Raw genomic sequence first — 25,179 nt, forward strand, 5'->3', positions numbered from 1 at the left:
CAGCAAAGGACTAATTTCTAAACTATGTTAAGAACTCTTAAAGAACTCTTGAGAACTCAGATTCTTCACTGTCTGAGCCACCAGGGAAGCCTAAGAACACTTAAAACTCAACATAGAAAAACAAACAATCCAATTAGAAAATGGGCAAAAGACGCAAAGAGACATTTCACCAAAGATGATAAGCAGATGGGAAATAAGCAGTTGGAAATATGCTCAACATCACGAACTATTTGAGAAATATAAATGAAAGCCACAATGAGATATCATTATGCATATATTAGGTTGATAAAGTAAAACATACACAAGTCAGCACACGATGTAAGCTACCATCATGTGATACAGTTATACAACCCAACAGTGGTACTCCTAGACACTTATATCAGAGAAATGAAAAAGGATGTTACACAAAAACCTGTCCATGAATGTTTGTATTAATAACAACTTTATTTGTAACAGTGAAAAACTGAAAACAACCCAGATGTTCTTCAGTGGGTGAATTGTTAAACAGCAGTGGTACAGCCATACTGTGGAATATCATTCAACAATAAAAACGGAAGAGACCACTGATATACCCAACAACCTGGGTGGATCACCAGAAAATTTTACTGAGTAGAAAAAGCCAGTCCCCTAGAGTTACACGCTGTATGATTTCATTTATACAACATTCTCAAATTGAGAAAAAGTGCAGAAATGGGTAACAGATTAGTTGCCAAGGATCAGGGAGAGAATGGAGATTGGAAGGAAGTAATTGTGACTATAAAAGGGCAATAGGAGAGAGCCCTGTGGGGATGGAAATGTTCTGTATCTTGACTCTATTGATGTCGTAGCCTAATTGTGATGGCGGACTGTAGTTCTGGAAGATGGTATCATTGGAGGAAACTAGGAAAAAGGTACATAGGATCTTATTATTCCCTAAAATGCGCATGAATTTACAATTATCTCAAAAAACTTTAATTAAAAAAATATAGCAGCCAGGATCTCAGTGTATCCAGTGACTCCAAAACTTTTCCACATTCCATCTGTTTGTTGTTCAGTCGCTCAGTTGTGTCCGACTCTTTGGGACCCTGTGGACTGCAGCACACCAGGCTCCTCTGTCCTCCCCCAGCTCCTGGAGTTTGTTCCAATTCATGTCCTTTGAATTGGTGATGCCGTCCAACCATCTCGTCCTCTGCCACCCCATTCTCCTTTTGCCTTTAGTCTTTCCCAGCATCAGGAGCAGAAGAAGGTAACATGGAATATTGAGACAGAGGTGACAAGCATAACAACAACAACAACAAAAAAAAAAAAAAACAAGAGAGTCAGAGGAGAAACTCCAAGTTCAGGTGTAAGAATTCTACTTGCATGTCGTAGGCACCATGTAACCACTGCTGGGCTGAACATGTCTATGTAAAAGGAAGAGAGAAATAAAGAAGGGAGATCATGAGAAAGAAGAGGAGGATGGAAAGAGGAAGGAAGAGAAATTTCTTTAAGGATAGTTTTTTTAGTTCACTAAAGAGGGGACAGAAAAATCAAAATGAATAGCCTTTACCATAATAGGTGACTATTATGGGTTGTTGTTGTTTGGTTGCTAAGTTGTGTCTGACTCTTTGTGACCCCATGAACCGCAGTGCACCAGGCTTCCCAGTCCTTTACTATCTCCCAGCGTTTGCTCAAACTCATGTCCATTGAGTTGGTGATGCCATCCAACCATCTAGTCTTCTGTTGCCCCCTTCTCCTCCTGCCTTCAATCTTTCCTAGCATCACGGTCTTTTCCAGTGAGTCAACTCTTTGCATCAGGTGGCCAAAGTATTGGAGCTTCAGCTTCAGCATCAGTCCTTCCAATGAATATTCAGGGTTGATTTCCTTTAGAATTGACTGGTTTGATCTCCTTGCTGTCCAAGGGACTTTCAAGAGTCTTCTCCAGCTCCATAGTTCAAAAACATCAATTCTTTGGCACTCAGCTGTCTTTGTGGTCCAACTCTCACGTCCATACATGACTGGAAAGACCATAGCTTTGACTAAACAGAACTTGTTGGCAAAGTAATGTCTATTGTGGGTAAAGGTTGTGAAATCAGCTCATAGAAAGTCACAGAAGAATCTTCTAAACAACTGAGTTTAAGCTACTATCCTTAGCTAGTATTACCATCTCCCTAGCGGGAGCCAGGGTGGAAAAATACGGTAGCCATGTGCCCCTGAGCAAGGCTGTGTCCTAAGAACTTGCTGTGCGTTATCTCATTTAGGCATCACCGTGAAGCAGGTATTATCCTCTTATTTTAAAGGTGACTGAATGAGGTTCAGAGAAGTTAGGTAGCTTGCCCAAAGTCATTCTGCTAATACATAGCAGATCCACATGGAAGGAAGCATCCCAGCTCCCACAAGGCAATCAAAGCCAGGCATTTCAGGGCTGCCACTGGTGCGGGAAACATTTTCTGAAAGGAAAGGCCAGACCTCATAGTTCTCCATATCTGGTGTCCAGGATTTCCATTCCCACTGGGGTCTCTGTCATTACCTCTTGACCTACCAGGCTTAGTTCAAGGCAGATGCTCCCCTATGGAAGAAAACTGTCATTTCCTCATTTAAAATCTTCCAAAACTTGCAGAGGACTATATCCGCTATGAGCGGAGGGTGCAGGAAAGGGAGAGGAGTGGGTCTTCCAGTCTTCCCAGAATTATGAGGTTCAGCCACCCTCTGTATGTGGTGAATACACCCCTCCATTTCTAACCCAGAGCAACCAGTGGATTCCCTTCCTCCTGAATGTTCTCTCCAGTCTGATCCTAAAGCCCAGAGTCCTTCATTTATAAAGAAATGAAGAAAGAAAATTTATAGGATAACCCTTTGACTGACGATTCAAGTATTTTCGCCTGGAAGATAATTACAAAATTTGAAGGAGAAGTAGGCAGAGAACTGTCGGTAGTTAGAGTGTATGCATATGGTTTTCAGTAGTTGATGCTTAGTAATTCTTTGTTAAATAAATAAATTATCCAGTGCAGCTTGATTCAATCTTTTTATCCAGATAGAGGTAAAATGACATCTGGATCCCATTCTCCAGGACTTGGAGCAGCTCTTCATTCATTTCAAGGTTGTAATTTTCATTTTGCTGTCGAGGTAGCTACTTTTAGAACCAAAACAAAGGAGATGAAAGTTTCTGAGTTTTGAGTGGCACCTGCTTTCCGCCAGAGCTGGCTGTGGTCTTTCCTATGAAAACATACTGTCCCACATTTTCAGAGTCTTGAGCAGTAAGTGTTCTCTGTCAAGAAACCAACAAGGAGATTGAATTGTTGTGGATGTTTTCTAGAGGATGTATCTAGTCTCTGTGACACTTTGGTTTGTCTTTATCATTTTGCTTTGTGAGGTACGGAAGGTGATCCATATAACCTCACAGGCTTTCCTGTGCTGCCAGAGATAAGGAAGGAAGGATGGGAGGAAGGAGCAGGGGAAGAAAGGAAGGAGGAGATGACATTCTTCAGTTTGGAAATTAATCCCAGTCTCCTGCTACTTTAAGAACTTGACAAATTGAAAGAGCTCTTTTTCTTTTCTTTCCAGAAACTCGAAAAAGGAAATAAGGAACAATTCTAAAGTATCCCTGTCTCATGACCCTGTCATATTCTCGGGGAAATGAACTTATGGAAGGCTGCGGGACGTGCCAGCAGAAGAGGTGAAGGGTTCCTGACTCTTGAGAAGGATCCCACCTCCCTCTTCTCCATTAGAGGGAGAGCTCCCCACTAGCACCCTGATCTTTCCTGGACCCTTCAAAGACAGCAGCCACAGGTTCCTGGACTGGAGAAGTCTGACGAGCAATTCTTCCCAGGTAAGTGATACTCCTGCTTCAGATTCTGAGAACTCTGAGAAAGAAAAAAGTCAGCAGTGCAATGCGGTTTGTGAAGGGACGCCCACCACCTTGGGTGGTAGGGCACATACCACACGTGGAAGTAATGCTGGGAGCCCTCCAAATGCAGGTTAAAGGATTTCTCCAGCCCCCTCACTCCTCCCCACATCAAACAGATTCCCTCTGTAAAAATAAATTGGTACCTGCTTCTTAACAAACGAACCTTTGAGGGCAAAAAAAAAAAAAGCAATATTTAAGAAGAAGAAAATTACATGTGTATTTTCTCCTGACACAGTTTTAAAAGCTGTTTGTAGCTGATTTACAATGCTCATAGTATTCAGCTTTTCATGTGAAATTCTAATCAGTGCTTTGAATGGGCTGGAGCTTGTTAGAAAGTAAAGGGAATGAAATGTCTTTATTGAATTGTGAGGTTTTACTGGCTTCCCCATAGATGTCCTAGGTCTCTTCTCGGTGTCACCCTTTCTTTCCATGGGATTTTTGTTCAGTTGATATGAAACACAGAGGCAAACATGGAGCGGGAAGAGTAACTGGGTAGAACCATCAGGTAGGGTCCATTTATGCAGCCACCTGGGTCTGTATTTTTCACGCTTTAGTTTTTACATCCCTATGATGTGCAAGTGGATTGGACGAGTTACCTTTTCCATTCTCCCAAGAAATTCTCCTCTAAGAGTGCAAGTGGAAGGTTCTTTGGAAGTATTTGGACCTCTCAGATCAGAGGTGCTCGTTTTATGGACTAAATGTGTCTTCTAAAAGCAAGTGTTGGCTGATAGGAAAACGAGGCCTGTGCATATCTTGGTTTCTATCAAGAGGTCATGTTTTAATTTTACAAGCTATCCCATCTGTGATGGGCACCAAATAATGCCACAGTGGTTTAAAAAAAAGACAGTCATGTCAGAATTTGTAATGATAAACTTCCATTTGTAAATCATTAAAAAAAAAAAAAAAGATAAGTAGCGTGTTCTTGACATAAAAAGTCTAATTCTCATTTGGTCTGACTTTAGCAAAGGTAAATCAAGACCCAGGTTAGCTTTCTATTGCAGATTTTTTGGTTTTAGTTGGTTTTTGTTGTTTTGTTATTACTGCTTTATGCTCTAATATCATACCTTTTGCAACACTGTTACTGTAAATGATGGAAAAGTCTTGAGTATTTACATAGTATTATGGCTGAAAAGATAGGATGATTTGTGGCTGAAAAGATAAGATGTTCTTTATGCAACACAATACATCTTTCTTCTAAGTATTTGTAGTCACTTCTTACCTCTTTTCCTAACCCACACACCCTCTTTTAGAGGGGTGACCTAACTTGGAAAAGAAAACAGTTATTGTGAAGGCCTTGGTGGATTGAGGAATGAATAGATGGTTAAGAACTTGAGACATATGGAAACAGCTCTTTTGAGGGACCTGGTTGTGATAGAAGAAAGAACCTGAGTATTTGCTAACTAACCTGCATAAAATTACTGGAGAGACTGGTGGATCTAATTTGGTACTAATGGTTTCATTACTGTGTTGAGGATTTGGAGAACACATACAAAATCCTCATGAAGTATTTGTTTCCTTTGGAATGTCCTCTGGTTCTACTGCTGATTTCATTAAATCTGCTGAGTTAGCTTCAAAGACCCCACCATCTTTCTATCATCTGTAGAACAGTTTCTGGTTGAATAAGGTTCTGCCTGGATTTTTCTCTCTAGAATAAAAGTGGTAGGTATCTGAGATGGTGGCAATGCAGCATATTAAAGCATCTTAGGAGGTTCCATTCATCTCTTATTGCTTTACCAAGCACCCTAAAATGCTACAATGTGAAACAGCCATGGTTTATTGTGATCACAGATTGTGTGGATTGAGAATCTGGAAGGGTGTAGTCGGGATGCTCCATGTCCACTCTGTAGGGTTTAGTGCTTAAGACTGGTTAATTGAGAAGGAGTTCTTGGCTGTGTTGGCTTCAGGTGGTACTTCTTCATGTGACAATCTTTCTGGCACCTGAAGAAGCTGGAAAAAAACATTTTACCTAGCCAGGATTGCCTGCACGCGTTAGATTCTTTAGTGTCCTTCTGCCAGCTAGAAGAATTCATTATATTTGTAATGTGATTAAGAAATTAAAATAAAATAGTGATTTTTATATACAGACGTTGATGAAAGATGCGTTTTTAAAGCAGTAAATTAAAATCTCATTAATATTTCAGTGAGGATATTTTGTGCTCTTATCTGTTTCATCTCCATTTTTGACCTATGGCTTAGAGTTCACAGCATGAAGGAGACGGTGAAATCTGCTCACTATAAAATGTTAATTATAAGTAAATTACAGCACAAACGTTCAATCAGCCACATTAATTCCACATAAAGTGAATTATTGTAGCAGAAAATTTTGAAATGTGACTGAATTTTGTAATCTTCCATTTCTTTTTTCTCTCTTGCACCAACCCCGACTCCCATGTGTTTATTCCAAAAGCTCTGAGCTCTTTGTATAGTGTTGAGCTCATTCTCTCACTTTGTTTTGAAAGTTAAGTATAGGTGCGCACTCCCCCATCTCTCCAAATATTTCTGAATTGTACATAACTCTGTTTGCCCCATGGCAACTTAAATGAAAGCTTTGATATTTTTCAAGCAGAGTTGGGCTTTTAACATGAAGACGTTGGGTTTATGAAAGTGTTCTCTCCTAAAAGATGACTGAAATGTCCTCCCATATGATACCTGTGTATATATAAAATCATAAAACATATGAGTGTTTTAATTGTCATTTTATAATATAGAATATATAACATATTTATATTTCAGTATCTACATAAATGCTATATGTGTGTATATAATTTCCTCTTGGATTTAGGTCTATTTTAAAGTTATAAACGTCTTAAAAATTGTGTTTATAGCCAAAAACAATGGCTCTTCCATCTGGGATCATTTCTTAGTTATCAGAAACATACTAAGGGAACCAAAAATCATACCCAAAGAGTAATAATAATTTAGAAAATGCTTAGAACATTCAGACTGCACATGGCTCATTCTGTCAACTAAGTTAATTGCTCATTAATAACAAAAGTACTGATGCGTCCTTGAACAAGAATGCTTCTGTATGTTTATTTTGTACTTAGAAATAGGGATGCTGCTCATATTAACAGAATATTTAATGTAGTGACTAGATGCCATCAGGTACTGAACTCAAAGGAATCCACTTGGGATACTTGGGAGCTGGGAAACTCTTCTTTACTTGGTACAACTAACAATCAATTGAATTTAAGTAACAAGTAGTCTAAAGAATTGCATAATAGAGGCTTTCAACTCCTAGTTGTCCTTTGGACTAAGGTATTTCATGATGGGTATGGTCTGCACCCTTCCACTTACCAAGGTCTAATGTATCTCTATTGGATCTATTAATAGAGTGTTAATGCTGAAAGTGTGAATCACGTTCTGAAGGATCCCATTCAGATCCCTAAGTCAGAAGCTGCCAATCTTTCCTAGTCTCTTTTCACTCACTGTGGCAACATTATTGCTCAGGTGTCTGCTCGGTGATCTCAATGGAACTCCATGACTTTATGGAATACGAAACATACGTTACACATATATTGCTTCCCACCAAGGTGTGTCTTCTGTATTAAGGACCAGTGTTCCCATTAGTTGAAGGCAGAGTCTTTGCTTTGTTGCCTCAGATAAGTATTAAATTTCATTCAATACTCCTGAAACTCAACAGAAGGCTGAAGCAGACAAGAAAAAAGAGAAATGTTTTATAGAGAGCATTAAGGAAGATACAGAAATGAAAATCATAGTACCAGTAAGAAAGACTCTCTGTATGAGAGGGATGAGGGAAAGAATTTCCAATTTGCTAATGGTAGAAGCTGTTAATCTGCAAATATATGCAGGCACTGGTGAGTCCTCCTTTGACATACTCAAAACCTTGAGGATTAAAATTTCTTAGAGAGTCAGAATTAGGGATCTGGTACCATTAAAAAGAAAAGGGGCATCTGCTTTCTCAGAGGCTAAATCTTCTAAAGAAAATAGCAGAATTAACAATGTAGTAAAGTTAAAATGACAGTTTCTTTAATCCAAAACCATAGGCAAAAATATGAAAAAATTAAAGATGACATGATGCTTCTATTATAATTTTCTTCCCCTTTCTTTATGCCCCAAGTTTCCAGTCTGGGCTGTTAGCATCTCTAAGCTGCTACTTTCTTTTCTACAATATAGAAAATCAAAAATACACTTACAACAAGGTGTTAGATGCCTATATTGTTCTTTTATAGAATAATGACTGCTGGTGTTCTTATAAAAATTATACATATTACTTTATAAAATTAAAAATGGTGAAGTACAAAGGAGAAAGCACAATTTTACTAAAAATTTTACCACTCAAAAACTTTTACCACTCAGTCATCTTTTAGATTTGGTAAACATTTTCCCAAGCATTTGTTTGCCATGTATATATAAAAGAAAAAAAGAGAAGTGTGAGAGAGACAGATAGAGAATGACAGGTTCAAACAGGCTCAGAGAAACAGATTAAAAAAGAATCATATATGATCTAATAACAATTATGAAATATAATGTTGTAAAATAGCAAGACTTTGTTACATTAGAATTTAACATGAAGATTAAAAAAGAGAAACTGAAGGAATTTCTGATCCTCTGGAAAAGAATATTTTTCATTAGAATATAGTTCCTAAGCGATCTGTCTACAGTTAAAAAAAATGATTAGGAAAACACTTTATCTAGATCCACTACTGTTTTATTTCATATTTCAGTATTGTGAAGTATTGGTTGACTCATGAGAAAATTAGCACACGGCCACCCAGTTTCTTTCTTCTGCTTCCTCTATTTATTGGTTATTGTTTTACTTTGTCACAGTTTTTAACATTTGTCAGTTTGTTCTCAAGCATAAATAATACCACATAAATTTTGTCATATTTTAAAAATATATATTTACTGGTTCAGTGCTTAGGTTTTTATGTATTTACTGGTTCAGTGCTCAGGTTTTTGGATCCATGTTCTCCATTCATTTCTTAATTTTGATTTCCCTTTTAGCTGGTTAAATGTTATTTTTAGGTAGACTTTTAGAAGATATTTAGATACCATATTCTAAGTTCTTGCATGCTTGAGAATATACGTGGTCTTTATGCTTGCTGCTGCTGCTGCTAAGGCGCTTCAGTCGTGCCTGATTCTGTGCGACCCCAGAGACTGCAGCCCACCAGGCTCCCCCATTCCTGGGATTCTCCAGGCAAGAACACTGGAGTGGGTTGCCATTTCCTTCTCCAGGTCTTTATGCTTAAGGTGCAGCAGTATAAAGGCATAGGAAACAAAATTGAAATAGCTGAACAAAAATAAATGAATAATTGAAAGGACACTTTAGCTAGCTGTAAAATTTTCAGATCATCCTTTCTTTCCTTCAGAATTTTGTGGACTTTTCTCCATTGTCTCTTAGCTCTGAGTATTGTTCTTTAATCATAAAAATGTCATTCATAATTTGTTTCATTGGTAGGTGGACTTATTGATTCCATACTCTGAATTCCTTCATGTTTGAGGATGTCTCAGTGTTGTGATTTATCTGAACATCAGTTTAACTGGATAGGATTTTCTACAGATGTATAGATATGCCTCCAGAGAGTGTAGATATAGTTTAAAAAAAAAAAAAAACCTTGTAAATTTTGCTTCCTTGTCTTCAGAGATTAAATTCCATGAGGAATTCTGAGGCTTATTTAAGTTTTCTGTTTATAGGGAACTTGATTTTTCTACTTGGATAACTGAAGGTTTTTTTCTTTTTCCTTTGAACTCAACACCTACACCAGGAGATTCTCAGCATCAACTAATTTATATCAGCTTTTTCTAGAATGTGCTGTCCCCTTAGCTTGATAAATCTATTTCTTCCTCTTTTAAGATACTTTTTCCCTTATATATCTGATTATTTCTTTATCTGTTGTATTCTCTGATTCAAAGACATTGATTATTAATTTTCTATTGTCTTCCTTTATTTCTCTTTCCCTTTTCATTCACTAAAATCATCTGAAGGCTTTCCCCTATGCCACTAATTCTATTTTCAGTCATGTCTATTCTATCCTACTTGTGCAAATTTATTTATTAACTATATAATGATGTTTTGAGCCTCAATTTGTCTAAGTGCCACAATCTCTTTTATATCATTTTATTATTTTAATAGCCTACCATTTAACAACTTAGTAAATTTGTGCCATATTAAATTTTTCATAGCACATGAAGTACTCAAAAAGAAATTTTGTTTTTCCTTGGGTTGTGTTTTATTCCAGGTGGATGTTCCATCTCTTGTTTGCATGTCTTATTTCCTTTTTAACATTCTTTTTGTCATCTTTAATGTGAAATCTTTAAGATCCTGGCTTAATGCAGGAAGGTCTCCTGCTAGATTTACAACCCTATATGAGCTCTAGGTATATTAGTATTTGTCCCACCTCATATACAGCAAGACAGTCGAAACCAAAATTCAGATTTGCAGGTTTGGCAGATATTCTCATTGACAAATACCTGTGGGGTAAACAGGGCCTCTCCTGCGCTGGGAGAATTGTGAAAGTCCCTTTAGTTTGACCAGCTCCTTGATTTCTCAACACTCAGTGCTTTTGAGGTGTTTTCACTGTTTTATATGAAGGTTGTTTTCAGCAGAAGGTCTAATCTAAAAGGATTAGTTTGCCATTATATAAAGTGGAAGTCCCTTCGCATCATTCACACATACATCCTCTGATTTGTCTTGTTCTTATGTAGTATGCAAAGTCCTATAGAGATCATCTCCTTGTGCTGACAGATGTTGTGTAAATTATTTTTGACTGCCCTTCCTACTTGATCTGAGACCTGTCTTTTTCTCAGTAACAGCTTAGTCTGTTCTTTTCTGTTGTCTATATCATGAGTACTTTGAAGAAGGAAGTATTCTGATACACACTTCGTCTTAGAGAACCAGAGGTTCTGCTCTTTCTCCTGAGGTTTTTTAAAATGTTACTCATCAGAGTTCACTTCACCTAGTTGGGAATGTATCTTATTGCCCTAAAGTTTCTCTCCAAAATTTTGAGTTTTTCCTGAACCTTATAATACTCTGAAATCTTTTAGCAATAGGATTCTATACCAAGGGCTTCTGTTCTTGAAATTACTTGCTTAGATATTACTTATACTATAGTAAGTATATGGTAATTACTATACTTCACTGTTACTATTACTTTACATAGATACAGAGAAACAGGTAGTTGTCAGAGGGGAGAAGTCAAGTAGGTAAGAGAAATTGGTGAGGGAGATTAAGAGGTACAGACTTCCAGTTACAAAGTAAATGAGTCCCAAGGTGTGAAATGGACAGTGTGGGGAGCATAGTAATTATGTAATATCTTTCTGCGGTGACAGATAGTAACTAGACCTATTGTGGTGATCATTCTAAAATGTATAGAAATATTGAATCACTGTGTTGTGCATCAGACTAACATAGTATTGTAGGTCAGTTATATTTCAAAAGCAAACTCATAGAAAAAGAGATTAGATTTGCGGTTACTCCAGTGTTCTTGCCTGGAGAATCCCGGGGACGGCAGAGCCTGGTGGGCTGCCGTCTATGGGGTCGCACAGAGTCGGACACGACTGAAGCGACTTAGCAGCAGCAGCAGCAGCAGCAGAGGCCAGGGAGTGAGGCAAGGGGGAATTGGGTGAAGACATGTGAAAGGTACAAATATATCTTTTGATATATTTGTAAAGATATTTGTAAGATAAATTAAGTACTAGGGGATGTGGTGTACAATGTGATAAATATAATTAAAACTGTTGTATAGTATATATAAATGTTGTTAAGAGAGTAAGTCCTAAGAATCTCGTCACAAGGAGAAAAACTTTTTTCCTATTTCTTCTATTTTGAAATTTAAATAAAGTTGACTAGTTTTGACCCCCCACAAATTATCTCTGTATGAGATGATGATGTTCACTAAACTTACTGTCATATTCATTTCATAATGTACGTAAGTTGCATCATCACGCTGTATACCTTAAACTTACACAGTTGTGGTGCTTATTAGTTGCTCAGTCATGTCTGGCTCTTTGCATGAACTATATAACCTGCCAGGCTCCTCTCTCCATGGAATTCTCCAGGCAAGAATGCTGGAGTGGGAGGCATTACCTTCTGCAGGTGATTTTCCTGACCCAGGAATCACATCCAGGTCTCCTGCATTGCAGGCAGATTCTTTACCATCTGAGATGGTATAAATAAAACTAGAAGAAAAAAATTACTTTCTTAACTCAACCGCAAATGCATTTGCACACCTTCAGTTTCTCTCCACACTATGAGATGTTCAGGGAAAATTCTAAATATTTTCTCTGCTTCTTTCAACCCATTCTGGGGTTCTCAGTAAAGTTGGAAGCAGCTTTGAGACACACAAAATAATTTTCCTCCTCTTTCCCACCTGATATTTTTTGAAGTTTGTGGCTTGAGGTTATACCATTTTCTTTGTCTGTTGCTGGTGAACATCTTACTGACTTTTCACTACTTGTCATTCCTTTTGTTAAATATCAGAGCAAGGAGATTTTGTAATCCAAATTCATCCTACTCAGTTCAGTTCAGTTCAGTCGCTCAGTTGTGTCCGACTCTTTGCGACCCCATGAATCACAGCACGCCAGGCCTCCCTGTCCATCACCAACTCCCAGAGTTCACCCAAACTCATGTCCATCGAGTCGGTGATGCCATCCAGCCATCTCATCCTCTGTCGTCCCCTTCTCCTCCTGCCCCCAATCCCTCCCAGCATCAGGGTCTTTTCCAATGAGTCAACTCTTCGCATGAGGTGGCCAAAGTATTGGAGTTTCAGCTTTAGCATGAGTCCTTCCAAAGAAATCCCAGGGCTGATCTCCTTCAGAATGAACTGGTTGGATCTCCTTGCAGTCCAAGAGACTCTCAAGAGTCTTCTCCAACACCACAGTTCAAAAGCATCAATTCTTCGGCACTCAGCCTTCTTCACAGTCCAACTCTCACATCCATACATGACCACAGGAAAAACCATAGCCTTGACTAGACGAACCTTTGTTGGCAAAGTAATGTCTCTGCTTTTGAATATGCTATCTTGGTTGGTCATAACCTTCCTTCCAAGGAGTAAGCATCTTTTAATTTCATGGCTGCAATCACCATCTGCAGTGATTTTGGAGCCCAGAAAAATAAAGTCTGACACTGTTTCCACTGTTTCCCCATCTATTTGCCATGAAGTGATGGGACCAGATGCCATGATCTTAGTTTTCTGAATGTTGAGCTTTAAGCCAGCTTTTTCACTCTCCTCTTTCACTTTCATCAAGAGGCTTTTTAGTTCCTCTTCAGTTTCTGCCATAAGGGTAGTGTCATCTGCATATCTGAGGTTATTGATATTTCTCCCAGCAATCTTGATTCCAGCTTGTGCTTCTTCCAGCCCAGCATTTCTCATGATGTACTCTGCATATAAGTAAATAAGTAAAAAGTTAGGGGGAGCTATTGTAGTCACTTAAGCTGGAAAAACCACGGGCACCTTTAAAAATTTTATAGATATATATTTCACATATGTGTGTATATATATTCACATAGAGAAAGATATATATGTGGACGCATATATATCTTTATATGAATATAATTTATATGAACAAATTATATTCATTATACATGCATATCTTTTCATATGTATAAGAGCTGAGTATGGGTGAGGTGATACACACAAAATAAGTATGTACAAAGTTCTGTGTTGCATGGGTGCCAAATGGACTCTTGGAGAACATTTAGAGTGGTGCTGGTTTGCATCCCCATCAATTCCAATCTGACACATGGGGAAAGGATCACATAATTCTTATGGAGGCCACTGCATAAACCCCACTCTCCTGCAATCCTACTTTCAAGAAAAAGTGAAAGTCACTCAGTCGTGTCTGACTCTTTACAACCCCATGACAATGCAGTCTCTGGAATTCTCCAAGTAAGAATACTGGAGTGGGTAGCCGTTCCCTTCTCCAAGGGATCTTCCCAGCCCAGGGATCGAACCCAGGTCTTCAGCAGTGCAGGTGGATTCTTTACCAGCTGAGCCACCAACAATCCCTTTCATAAAGATATGATACTGATTTTAGTGTTAGAAGGTGTTTTTGTGACTTTTGACAGCTGTGCATGTCATATATCAGAATAGATTGCCACGAATGCAACCCTTACACTCTGTGTGAACTATCTAACTTCTTGGTTAAAAAGTGGTGATTTAAATTCAGACTAAAAGAAAAAAAAAAAAAAAAAAGATCTCCAAGCTCATTCATTAAGGTAGAGGGAAAATTATCATTTTAAATACCACGAAATTAGGGAATTTCAATCAGCTATTTTGCATATAAAGTACATATATTTTGAAAAGCAAGTATAGTTCAGAAGTCCAACCCAAGGACTTGGAAATTGTATATATGTTATAAGGAATATCAGCTTACTTGTTTCATGGTACTTGACAAAATTACCCACACTAGAAATCATTATTTAAAGATCTCAGAGTATTCTATCTCACATTGACTGATAAAAAACTGAATCAAGAATATCAGGTGGGAGAGGTGGAAATATTTGATATTTCTTTGGCTAAAATAAGAAAAAAGCCAAGGAATAACTTAATATATGATGGAGTCTCTGTATTTCTGAGTAATTATTTTTCCATGCCCATAGAGGGTGGCAGAGAAGGGAGGGAGAGTCAAAGACAGACTGAAAACCAGACTCACAGGGAACGTAAGCATGAACTTACCATTGTCTTGGGATCTTGAAATGCCAAAGTGTGGCCTCCATTAGCAAGAGATTTTGGTCAGATGTAAGAAACAACTTTTTAGAGTAGATAAATTGTTGGAGTATGTCCCTGAGTGACCTCATGGAGTGCCCACTTCTAAAGTCTTTTAGACAAGAAACTGCCATCTTTTGTGAAAGATTTCTGTGAAAGGTCCAGGCCAGAGTTTGAGTTATTATAATGTCCAGAGGCTCTGACTGCTCTCTGAAAGGGGAATGGCTGTTGTTTTAGAAAATGTACACGCAGTAGTACATCTCAGTAACTTGCATCCACAAAACCAATTTTTTCACCCAACTCCTCCTTCCCCAAATCTCTCCAGTTATGGTCCCTAATCACTGGGCTATGCCATACACTCGTAAATTTGTTTCTTCCACTCTTTATGTTTCATCGTCACATCAAGTAAAGCTCCAAATTCATCTATAAATTATGCTGTTATGGGTTGAATTGTGTCCTCCCCAAATTCATATGGTGAAGTCCTAAGCCCCAGCACCTCAGAATGTGACTGTACTTGGAGACAGGGTGTTTAAAATAGTAATTAAATTAAAATGAGATTGTTGGGATGGGCCCTAATTCAAGATGACTGGTGTCATTATAAGAAGGAGAAATTTGGACACAGCCATGTTCAGGGGAAGACCATGTAAAGACACCGGGAGCAAACGACCATCTACAAGCCAAGAGGAGAGGCCCCAAGACATAGCAATCCTGCCGACACCTGGATCTCAGACTTCCTTGCACAGCATCCCTAGCAAACTAATACTGACGCCCTTTCCCTCCCATGCCCTCTCCCTTTCCTTTGCTTTCTCTGGGACAGCCTGCCTAGGCTCACTAACATTTCTTTTCCTTTTGTCTTTAAAACATATCCCTCCCCCATCTCTTAAGCTGTCTAAAGATGTTGTCTTTACTGATAACTTTGCTCATGTCTTTGCTGTTGTACCCAGGCATCCATCAGTGAGAATTAGACCCAGAAGCCTGTTAGGAGAGAAAACATTGTGAATCTCATGACTGATTGTGAGCAAGTTTTCATGCACAGAAGAAACTGCCTTCTATCATTTCCATTTTTTAAAAAGTATACGTTAGAAAAACGTTTGTGTTTGTATGGCTCATCAAATTTGATAAAATATTTTGCAGACATAACTTTGCTTAATTCTCCCTACATTTCAAGTCAGGGTTTTTGCAAGACCCTGGAACTCAGAGAGGTTAAGTAACTGGATCAAAATTGCGCAGTGAGTAAATAGCAGAGCTGGAAATGGAACCAAGGTAAAGATAAGCACCGTCACTGACTCCCGTGGTGGGATGGTCAGTGGGAGCTGTTTTACAGTGTGGCTGGCTTCTCTCTCCTCTGCCTGGACTTCCATGGTCTTTCCATTCATGCGTGATCACCTCTGACTAGGTGTTTGCTCGTGAATCATTATCACCGCAGCTAAATCAGAAGCTCTGGGGAGGCAGGCTCTGGGCTGTGCTTTCTGTTTAGTTACAGTTGTCTGAGGAACATGTCTTGATTGATTGGTTAAATGAACTTTTTACTAGAGAATTTGGCATATCTTTTGGCATCAGGTTTTCCAAAGGCGTATGCAAAAGTGACAGGGCTCTCACAATGTTGATCTGGTCTTTCTTGACAAAGGTTAGGAAAGAGTATGTATAAAAATAATTCCGTGGATTGACATTATATTATAGTAATTATGATTATTATACCCTGTATTTATATAGCTCTTGCTCGCTCTCTCTCTCTCTAAGGGGCTCATAGTCATTTGTAAGCAGTGGGCCTTATCCTGCTGCTAAATAGAAAATAAATTGCTTATCTCTTGGAAGAGAATTAACTCTTTCAGGGCACTGGGGTACCATTTAGTAAATTAGTAATCCTCTAAATGGCACTCTAGATACGTAAGATCCCCCATATAAACTGGAAAATGAACGTGTTCCCAGTGCTTAAAAGAAATCAGGGCATGGCTAACAGAAATCAGACAGCAAGCTTAAAATATATGTAATGTACTTATCTCTCTCCTCTAATAACTTTGTGTTCATTCTCATGGAAATCTGTTTGTGAGTAAAGCTGAATCTATTTGCTAAAAGCTGGCACTTCTGATCTTTTAATCTACTAATATGAGAGCAATCAAGGAAAGGAGGCAGATGACAGGAGAAGGAGAACGGTGGTGTCTATACACACGGGGTCAATGATCATTTGTTCAGCTAAGCAGATTTTAAGAAATTCATGGGGTTTTTTTTTGTTTGTTTTTTCAAAACAGTTTGGTAGGGCAGCCTTCATAGTTCCCTTAGGCCCTGAGAATGTGCATCTACTACCAAAATGTAGTGGTTAGTGAATTGCAGTCAATCTCATGGATCTCCTTGGAGTCACTGATAAGGTAGGTAGGGGCCCAACCATCAATCAGCACTAGATTTAGAAATTCAACTCTCGGTCAGTCAGAAATGAAATTGAAGGCAATTAACACAAGCTCAGAGTTGCTGGAGATTTTCCATGATGGGTGTAGAGAAACAGGTATAGTTAATTGGTACTGAACTCTGGACCATTTTTTTAAAAAGATTAGCTACAGTCTTTCTCTCTCGTCTTCACTTTTTCTCCCTTGTATTACTTGGCGGCACATGCTGTCTTGAAGACATTGTCCCCCAAATTAGGATCTGATCTCCTCATCCCATTTGAAAATTTTGAAATTCATTTTTTGACTCAAATGCCTGTTGGACACACTTGCTCGTCGAGGTGTTGCTACACTGAATTCTGATCGTAATTCAGTAACACATTATTGATTGTTGAGACTTTCGGTTTATGTGCAATGAGATAGAATTTGGAAACTGGTGGTGTCTTATTGACTTTCTGATTTGCGCTGCTGGGAAGCTCATTGGATGGTCAGATGGGCTGCTGCCAGGCAGTTTGGCAGTTCAGTAAACACTGCGTTTACTCTTCCAGCCGTGCAGCATTCCCCTCAGTGTCCCTTCACCCAGATCCCATGCAATGAGGAGCACAATAGACTGCTGTCCTAGTTCCTTTCCCTCAACCCTGTGTCCAGGAGTTAGCCTCTCTCTAAAGCCTTGCCCCCCCTTCTTTGGGTTTTTCCTTCCTCTTCCTGCCCCACTGACAGCCAGCTACCAGGGGCCTCTTTACACAGGCTTCAGCTTTTTAAGGTAAATATGCCACGTAAGTCCAATTTCAGCAATCTGCATACCTCTGAGCCCCTCAAACTCCAATGAGCATCCTTAAAGAGAAGAATCAGCAGGCTGCTAAAAAGAAATCAAAGCAGATCAGCAAAATGTCTTCAAAGGGAGAAGGACGAATGAGCCACATAGACGAACAGCCTTCATTTTCCAGTAAGCTCCGTGACTGGTGACAAAAATAAACACTAATGGGAAAAGTGAATATTCAGTCTAATTGTATAATTGCAACTCACTATCTGTACATCACACAGGGACTGAAGCAATAGAGTTCTGGGAAGTAGCTCCATGGGCTCCCCGCTGCATACCTATGCATTTTGCATCTAGTTGCAGTCTGGCAGGAGTAAAAAGTCTGAAAGCACCAGGTCTGAGAATTCTATCACCCATAAATTCCTAATACTCACCGTCTCAAGATGAAGGTCAGTCGCAATAGCGCACAGAGCTCAAAGGTGGCCAAGTGAGATGAACAAAGCTGGCATGAGAAACAGAGCCACTAATTCATCTCCCAGGTGGCCCTTTTAATATTCCAAACCTCATTTAATCATCAGGCAGGCCATTGAACCAAGGAGCCTGGTCAGCAGTGCCCTTCTGCTGACTGACTTTTCAAACTTTCTAGCAAGTAAGGAAGCAGATGGAGCTCTTACCCCACCTCTAGTGCTGCTACTAGACCCTCAGAGACTTTGCCAAGGACGGGCAAGTTGGATTCCATTCATTCCCTTTGGTTCTGAGAGGAAGGCAAAAGCTCCAGAGGTCATTTGTTATGATGGTATAAAACAGATGCACCTCACTTGCCCAAATCCCCATCTCTTCCTTTTTGACATCCTCTTGCTCTCAGATTTGTAGTGTCTTCAGCAAACACAGCCGCTGGCTTCAGGGCTCAAATCCTCTGTCTCCTTTGTCTCTGATTCTGGCTGCCACTTCCTCTGCTGTTTGTGACTCTGATTTCATCTGGAGTGGAAAACACCCTCATGCCCTAGGCAGGTAGGAAGTTTCCGTGAAGAGGACATTTGTGTGGCAGTTGTTGGAGTAATTACCACACATTTTATTTTCAAATTTTCCAGAGGGAGCTGGAAATATGGAAAGCATTTGAGTTTCTGAAAATGCTAATTTAACACAAATGTAGTCATCATAATTAAGGGTTATCATTAATGCATTATTATTTTTCTACTTTGTAACCCAGGAATTGTTTTAATCCCTGAGTTTTGTACAACCCAGAGGCAATGCATAGATGAATGATATGATTTGCATTAGATATCATTGTTTTTCCTATCAATATTGAATATTCCATAAGAACTTAAAATACATTTGGGTGATTATTGCTTTCATCTACTTATGTGCATTTTATAATTTGCTTCAGACCCTCTTCTCTCATGATTTTTGTGGCTTTGTTTAAATGGCCAAGGCTGCCTTTGAGCCATTATGAGTTCATAATGATTGATGGAATTTTCTCGTGGACTGCATTATCAACATCAACCCTTCTGCAGGGAAACATCTTTACCAAGGAAGATCCAATTTTTGTTCCTCCCTATTTGTTGTTAATCTGACTTTGATAATGTCATCAAAGCCTTATTCTATACTTTTTTTCTTGATGAGCTGGAATTCTCTGGAGCTGAGAGTTGCAGGCATGGGAGAGAGTGATAAACGGGGACCACAGAATTAGGCAAATGCTCTTTGACATTCCTCTGCCTCAGACAAAAAAACTGATGGACCTGCATTTGTAATTTCTTAGCTTTAGGGCAATCCCATAACCACTTGTCCTTCAAATCAAGTTCTTTTAGATCATCTAACTCAAGAAAATGAAGCCAAATAAAAAGTTGGACATCTATGTTGAAGATTTTTGAGGGCAAACTAATCGCCCTTAGTTTCAGCTTTCTTTGGTGCCCACTGGTTTAGGAAAGAAGCATAATATTGAGAAAGACTACAGAAGAATTTCCAAGGACCATTTTGCTTTGCAAATATTTGAAAAAATAGCAGGCATTAATGTCTAGTGAGTAAAAATTGCAAGTAGCTCATACCCAAGAAATAGTGAGATCTGACTTGATTAATACTTCCCACTTAGAAACAGTTTTATCTGAAAACTGGTAAGCACAGATTTGTTGGTAAAATACTAATAATAGACTACCTCATTTATTCAGAAATTACATCCAGTAATATTGACTATTTAGAATAAAATAAAAAGTTCAAAATAATGATGGGGAAAGCCTTCTACAGGGGAAAAAAAAAGTATGATACGACATGCACACACAATTCCTGCTTAGGTAAAACTCTTTCATATAATCTTGCTTAATATATTTTAAAAATATTTCATTAAAACATTTAAAGTGAAACAATGATTTGGTGCTTGAAGGCATAAGCTTCATTTTCCCACCATGTTCATATACCCCTCAATCCCGTGTCAGATAAAAAAGGCACTATTGTGTAAAACTCCTTTCCTGAAATTAATGTATTGATTTCTACAGTGCTTTTTATAGTTTGCAAGTTAAAGATGGTCTCCAAGAGGGAACTGAGTGTCTTGTTCTTGTTTTTGTTACTGGTTGCTTGTGTGACCTTGCTGCTGTTGCTGCTGCTGCTAAGTCACTTCAGTCGTGTCCGACTCTGTGCGGCCCCATAGAGAGCAGCCCACCAGGCTCCCCCATCCCTGGGATTCTCCAGGCAAGAACACTGGAATGGGTTGCCATTTCCTTCTCCAATGCATGAAAGTGAAAAGTGAAAGTGAAGTTGCTCAGCAAAATAAGGTTTTACTTCAAAATTAAATTTCTTCTATTTGTGAGAAGCCGCATGATTCTTATGTAGTTCATCACATCAGGCAACTGGTAGATTCCAGGCTTCCCTAGAGGTTGTTTGGCCAAGAGACTGAGGAAGCTACAGTCTAAAAGAAGCCAGTCCAGCTTGAATGAATGATAAGATGTCTGGGGTGGGGAAGGTGTGGGCAGGTGTGTGTGGGGAGTATGGAATAGGCATGGTTTGAAACTCAGGAGAGCCAGGGACACTTGACTGTGTGCTTTGGGCCAGCCTCCCCAGAGCTTTCCTGCGAATCAAGTGAAGCTCTATGCCATCTCCAGAAAGACAGTTGGATCGCTTCGATGTCCTTCTACCCTGAAGCTGAAAACAAACTGGAGGGAGCCATTCCTCCACCTCAGAGTATCACTTGGCTTTACGGCATCGATGTCCTCAGGGGACACAGTAAACCAGATACTCGGGGTCCCAAGAGCCACACTGTGGCAGCGGGAGTATCATCACCCAGCCTGCTAGGCTGTGGGAGAACTCACCACCCATTTGGGGAGCAACAGCAGATACACCTGGTGTGGATGTGGGTGCTGGGAGGTGCCCTCGAGATCTGTAGGGCCAGCCCAGACAGATGGTCTGGGGGGAACAGCCCGTGAGGCAGGAGGCAGATTCCTGTGGTAACTGGGGTACCTGTGAGAACCAACCAGTGACCAGAGACTTGAGTGGAGGCAGAGATTCTAGGATAGCACGTGGGGTGCGAGCCTGAGGGACAGAGCTCGTGACTGTGACTTCACCTCCATGGTTCTCATTTAGGGCCGTTGTGCCTTTCAGGGATGTTTGACGACTGGAGGCACTTCAGGCTATCACAAATATGGGGGAAGGAGTGCTGCTGGCGTCCAGTGGGCAGAGGACACAAATGCCACAGTGTGCAGAGCAGCTCCCCTCCCCCACCAAAGAATGATTCGGTCTGAAATGTCAATAGTACCGAGGCCGAGAAACTCCACAAGCCTGCTCGCAGCTGTGACAAAGGACAGCGTGGTCCACTCCCGTGCACCAAAAACTAGACTGTGCCACGTGGCCAACCAGTGTAACAAGGAGGATGGTCCTGTGATCACAGTCACATAAATAACCTCCCTAACACTCTGTACCGACCATGTACTCAGTCCTCTCCCTGCAGGACTGTTCTGTGCCTTTCCCAGATACCTACTCATTTAATTACCACCACAGCTCTAAGAAGTACATATGGCGCTTATCTGCAGCTTACCAGTGATTTAAATAGCCGTGCTGCCAATTTACCAGAAAGAGTCAGCCAGACTCTTTGTTTGGCCAATCTGAGTGGTCGGCTGAAGCACACGATCCGTGCAGCAGGGACCGCTAAAGTCATTGACCTGGCATCTCCACCACTGCCCCAGCAGCTGGGAAACAGAAGGCCAGCCCAGTACTCCCAGATGCCCACTCGGCATCTTGGTACCAGCCTCGATCATGTGATCAGACCGCCTCTCTTGATACCAGCCTCGATCATGGGATCAGAGCACCTCTCATACCATATTATTATTTTGTGGGGAAAAAATTACAAAACTACAGACAGCACAGCATCAGGTCATGTGGAAAGAGACTGGCAAGAATCCAGTGACTCAAAGTATCTATCATAATAGACCATGAAGTCCCCAGATCTGTTTTTGCCTCAATTATTCAAACACATGCAGATTGATTTTAAATTACCCAGATTACTGGGGCCGGGTAGCCTCCCCCTGTTTCCGTAGGGTTTTAGTAGATAAATTTAATGAGATGGACGACTTAGTTCTCTCGCCCACGGTTCTGTGGCATTGTTTTCTGCAGAGGAGCACACAGCCCTTCCATTCACCTTTTATCTCAATCAATCGTCTTGTATTTACTGAGGGCCCCAGGAGTGGGTCACGAGAGGTGTAGATCATTCAATTTGTCGCAGCGCATATTTTCAATATTATGATAAGAAGACAAGGGACTCTGCATTTTGTCAACTTGCAAGGCCAAGATCGATCAGCAAATAGATGGGCCTCCCCGTATTCTGAATTAAAGTGTGTGTTTTGGCGGTTTATTGACAGTTGATAACTACTGACCACTAGTCCTGATAGAGTTACAAAGGTCAGGTCACGGCAGGTCAAAGCCACAAAGAAGGCGGCCTGCTCTTGGAGTCTGCTGCCCTCCCAGAAGGGAAGTGCAGGTCAATAACTAAGCCACCTGTGGGGTCTGGAGGCTTTTTCAGTCTTTCTGCTTCTGACTGCCGTAACCTAACCCCCGTGCAGCCCTGTCTTCTCTGGCCTTTACCCTGAACACGGCTGCCCTGGGAGTCCCACGGGTACCAAGGGAGCCAGGACAGCACTGGGCAGCCCCAAGCCCCCCAGCACGGGCTCAGCCCTGCAAGGCAGATGCCCTTCCACAGGGCTCACTTCTGCTCCACAACCTCCGAGAGTTAAGGACACACAGAGGAAAAGGAAATGGCTGCCTTTATGGCTCCCCCAGGAGTGCCCACTCTCCTGTGCATATGCAAACCACTCTTGGCAAGCAGAAGTTTAATTAAAAGCCTCTCAGAATCCCTCTCCAGCTGGGGTGGGCCTCAGTCACCGGGAGGGGCCTGATCAAGTAGCTGAGAAAACACACAGACGAGAGGGCTTGTTCCCAGGAAATGTCATCTGGTCTGCCTCGCTCGGTGCCTTGCCGAGGAGGGGGGGAGGGGGGCCATGCCAGGGTGTTTGATGCAGTATCCATTGTCTACCTGAAAGATGCAAATGGTATTCAAATTTGGTTCCAGTGTACAGGCTGCTTGCGTATACCCCACAGCAACCCTCAAGCAAGTGACTAATGGGAACATGTGTTCTTTCTATTTTTATAAGGCTGGGAGAACAAGGGGATGGAGGGCTGAGCTTGTGAGGTTTGAGATCTCTCTTTTCAGGGGACCTGCGGCTGTCTGGAATGATAGTAATATCTAGTGGCAGCTCCATGGCAGTGGCCCTGACCTGCTTAGATGCTCTGTTCCATGGAGGCCTGAAAGCTGAGGAAGCGGCCCTGCCCATCCCAGTCCTTCTCTCCAGCCAGAAGGTGTGGGACCCAGGGACGTGGCGGGGCTTGTAGGATGGGTCTCCCCAGTCGCCCCTTCCTGGTGGCTTGCCCAGGTGTGAGTCTCGGCTGGACTATGTCTCAGTCATCACTAGTGGGGTGACTGTCCTGTACATCAGTATTGTTAGTACATCAGTATTGTTAGTACAACAATGATCTGCATTGTTAATTAGATGATTCATGGCTGTCTCTCTGTAAGGTCAGATGAGGGAGCTATGTCTGGCCAAAGCCTCTTACAGCCCAAACTGGAAAAAATTAGAAGAATGTTTCATCCAATACAATCTTAGTGTCAAAAATCCATATTTGCTGCTTCGTTCTCATTCCTGATAGGGTTGTGAAGGCAGTGATGGGCCTCCCTCAACTCGTATTCACACTTCCATCCAGTGAACAAGACTCACGTGGCAACGAGGACAAAGTAGCAAATGGGGTCTTTTATATGAAAAGTGATCTCGTGTGAATAACAGACTGCAAGAATCATGAAATGCTAGCATTCAGAGGGATTGGGACAGACAGACCAGATCAGTGACCATCAAACAGAACTTGAAAAAGCCTTTTCTGAAGGAAGGAAGTGCTTAGAGCTCTGGATTCCTCGCTCCTTCACAAACAGTCTAGCTCCAGCTGATTTGTTTATGTTGTGTATCTCTGCATCCAGACTATAAAACGGAGTCATGTTTAACTCCAGTTCACTAATGTGCTTAGTCATGTCCCACTCTTTGTGACCCCATGGATTGTAGCCCACTAGACTCTCCTGCCCATGGGATTTTCCAGGCAAGGATACTGGAGTGGGTTGTCATTTCCTTCTCCAAGGGATCTTCTTGACTCAGGACTCAAACCCGTGTCTCACGCACCTCCTGTACTGGCAGATGGGTTCTTTACCACTGTACCTCCTGACTCACAGGGGCTACCTAAAGTGTAGTGATGAGGATCCTAAGCCAAGTCCTTGATCTTTGAAAAATAGAACTGTAAGCATCAGGACTGAAGAGTGACGTGTGTTAACCATGCATTTGCTGTCCCTAGCATCAGCTTGCTTTAAAGAACAGAGTTTGAGATTTTTAAAAGTTTAAAGACCATCACACTCTGTTCTCTTGCATTTAGATAGGTATCTTCAGCCAAACCTAGGCAGAGATATATTTTGCTTTTAGTGACAAATTTCACAAGTGCTCATGGTAACCTGTTATCAACTCAACAACTCTTCACAACCCCTTGATGTGAGGAAACCAGGCTTCTTCCATCATAAAAATCAAATATCCATCTTCCCCTTGCCAAATGGAGGAGACTCTTGGAGATGGAATTAGGATCCCAAGGTCTCGTTGCTTCTCCCTTGTGGAGAGTCATCTCCACAGGCACCACTAAAGGCCCCAGCTTGTCTTATCAAGGCAACACTGGAACATCATGATTGTTAGAGGTCAGGTGCTTCATCCATTTCCAGTATCTTAAAGTGACTCTCCTTGACCAAACTTCTAAGATTTTCTCTCCCAAGGAACTAAATCATAGAATTATATATGAAAGATAATCATCACATCATTTTTCTAAATACTTTTTAAAATTAGGCTTAAGTTAACAATAAGTAATTAAATTAATAGATAAGAAAACATTTATAGATTATATGGAATATTAGTGGTTTGTAAAGTCCTAGCTTTTCTAAGAATGTGA

General features: G+C 40.6%; 1 long non-coding RNA gene across 1 annotated transcript in view; it reads left to right on the forward strand.

Annotated features, from left to right (window-relative positions):
- LOC147353501 (uncharacterized) overlaps nt 1–25,179 on the forward strand; it is a 577,435-nt gene that overhangs the window by 233,290 nt on the left and 318,966 nt on the right. The window contains exon 4 of the long non-coding RNA XR_015145686.1: nt 3,523–3,787. This is a non-coding gene — a long non-coding RNA (uncharacterized LOC147353501). The remainder of the gene's footprint in view (nt 1–3,522; nt 3,788–25,179) is intronic.

The sequence above is a fragment of the Bos grunniens genome, chromosome 18 (genome assembly GCF_055505025.1).
Source record: "Bos grunniens cultivar Pamir isolate PY7600 chromosome 18, Bosgru_T2T1.0, whole genome shotgun sequence".
NCBI lineage: Eukaryota > Metazoa > Chordata > Mammalia > Artiodactyla > Bovidae > Bos > Bos grunniens.